This window comes from Tamandua tetradactyla, chromosome X (genome assembly GCF_023851605.1).
Source record: "Tamandua tetradactyla isolate mTamTet1 chromosome X, mTamTet1.pri, whole genome shotgun sequence".
NCBI lineage: Eukaryota > Metazoa > Chordata > Mammalia > Pilosa > Myrmecophagidae > Tamandua > Tamandua tetradactyla.
Genome location: NC_135353.1, coordinates 137,818,734 through 137,821,286, shown reverse-complemented (window position 1 = coordinate 137,821,286; position 2,553 = coordinate 137,818,734). Strand labels below are relative to the sequence as shown.

General features: G+C 38.9%; 1 non-coding gene across 1 annotated transcript; it reads right to left on the bottom strand.

Annotated features, from left to right (window-relative positions):
* Positions 1–1,581: 1,581 nt before the first annotated feature.
* LOC143672395 (U2 spliceosomal RNA) lies at positions 1,582–1,772 on the bottom strand. Its single transcript, XR_013169847.1, has one exon. It is a non-coding gene; the product is annotated as a U2 spliceosomal RNA (small nuclear RNA).
* Positions 1,773–2,553: the final 781 nt, after the last annotated feature.

Below are 2,553 nucleotides of genomic sequence, written 5' to 3'. Positions count from 1 at the left end.
CAATGCTGGGTCCCAGCTCACCCCAAGAGTCCTGTCCCATGTTGCCAGGGGAATTTACACGCCTGGGAGCCATGTCCCATGTAGACGAGAGGGCAGTGTTTTTACTTGCTGAGCTGGCTTATAGAGAGAGACCCTATCTGAGCAAAAAAAGAGGTTCTCTGGGGATGACCCAGACGTAATTAGAAGTAGGCTTAGTTTGTCCTGTGCAGGAATAAGTTTCATAGGGGTGAACCCCAAGATGGAGGGCTCAGCCTATTGACTTGGTTGTCTCAACTGCTTGTGAGAATATCAAAATTCCCCAGATGGGAAAGTTGAACATTTCCTCTTTCCTCCCCAGTACCCCACAGGGACTTTGCAAATACTCTTTTATTCTCTGCCCAAATTACTCTGGGATATATTGGGGCATCACACAACCAGTACAAACCAGCAAGGTATCATATCCTATTCAAGATTCCATGTAATTATGGTGTTCAAATAAACTGACCATACAAGTTAAATTAGATAATGCACTACTCAAAATATAAGTTTTGCACCAAATAAACTTCTCTTCCTTTGGTCTCACACAGAAGTTGAAGTTTTAAATATGAACCATATCATCCTTTACCCTGTATTCTGACTTACCTTTGTCCTGTCTCTAATTGAAGTCTGAACACTTTTTCAACTTTTTAAACAGTTTCTTTGTGGGGTAATGCTTACTTTCATAGTTTCAGAGCACTAACTCTGAGTCTCAGGTGTCACATAAATGTCCGGTTTCAGGGAATGACTAGGTTCTACACAAATAGCTCAGTATCTCAGAATTTAGAAATAACGGTTACAATTCTGAAATAGACCGTTGTAAGAACTTACACTCTCAGACCCTTTACAATAGGCCCCAACTGATAACTCATGCTCTCAACTTCAGTTCTACGAATTTGTATATTATAATTAGTCCATAAGAGTTAGTCATGATAATATTTGTCTTTTTGTTTTTGACTTCGTTCAACATAGCATCCTTAAGGTTCATTCACCTAGTTGCACGCCTGACAACTTCATTCCTTCTTGCAGCTGCTCAGCACTCTGTTGTATGTATACATCACAGTTCCACCTTCCATCCTTCAGTCATTGAACCCTCAGGCCACCACCATCCATTGGGAATTGTGAACATTGCAGCCACTGACATCATTTTGCAAATGTCCATTCAAGTCCCCACACTCATTTCCTCTAGGTATAAACCTAGCAACAGGGTTACATTCTCATATGGCAACTCCACACCTAGACTCCTGTGGTCTCTCCTTGGGAGGCACTGCACCTCTCAGCTGCTGAACCAAAAGCGAATGGGTACATCTCTTTCTCCACATTTTCTCTAGCACTTGCTTCTCTCTGTTTGTTTTTAAGCAGTTTTATTCGCACATCATACAATGCAACCTAAGTAAAACATCAATGATTCCTGGTATAATCACATAGCTATGCTTTTGCCAACATAATTTTTATGAAGACATTTCTTTCTTCCGCAAAGTACCCCACACTTCTCTCTCATATACCCCCCCTTATTGACATTTATTTTTTTATTTTTTTATACGTTTATTATTCCCCCGGGTCGGGGGGGGGTACACCATTCCTGGAAGTACTGCAATACCAGGTCGATGCATGGAGAGGACAGAGCAAGCTCCTATTCCATCTCCCAACTCTAAAAATCTGTTAAATATATTGTCCTCAGATATAGGACGTATCAGATATTAAACTGATAAGAACAGATACTACACTTGATCTTAGCCAAAAGGTGGAGAAGTAATCACTTGTTGACATTTAGTTTTGGCATAATGCTTTTGTTACATTCAGTGGAAGCATAATACAATGTTACTGATGTCTTTAGACTCTAGCTTGCATTGATTGTATTTTTCCTGTAAACCATCCCATTTTCAACACCTTCCAGTGTTGGCATTAATTTGTTCTCCCTCATGCAAAAATATTCTTATATTTGCACATTTAAACACCATCATTGTCCACTCTACACATTCCTAAACTATACCATCTCAGTCTTAATTTTCTATCTTTCCTTCTAGTTTCATATGTGCCCCCAGCCCTTCTCCTTCAATCATACTCACATTCAGCTTCATTCAGTGCACTTACATTATTGTGCTACAATCAGGTAGTATTGTGCTAACCACTTCTGAATTTTTACAATTGATCCTGTTGCATAATCTTTATTCCATCTTAACTATATTTTCTGGAAACAACTCTTAGGAAAAACTACAGGTAGACTTAGCCTCTCTGCTACAGAAATAGGCTTCACAAGAGAAAGTCTCAAGCAAGGGGTTTGGACCTTCTTCTTTAAAAGCATAAATATTTATGATTGTTATTTCTTCTTGGTGAAGTGTCCCTTTTATTAATACATAGTATCCTGCCTTGTCTCTAATGGCATATTTACATTTAAAGATTATTTTGCTTGCTATTAGTTTAGCTACTCTTGCTTTCTTTTGCAGCATGCATGGAACATCTTTTTTCATCCTTTCAGTCTCAGTCTATTTGTATCCTTGAGTGTAAGTCTCTTGTAAGTAGCATATAGATGCAATA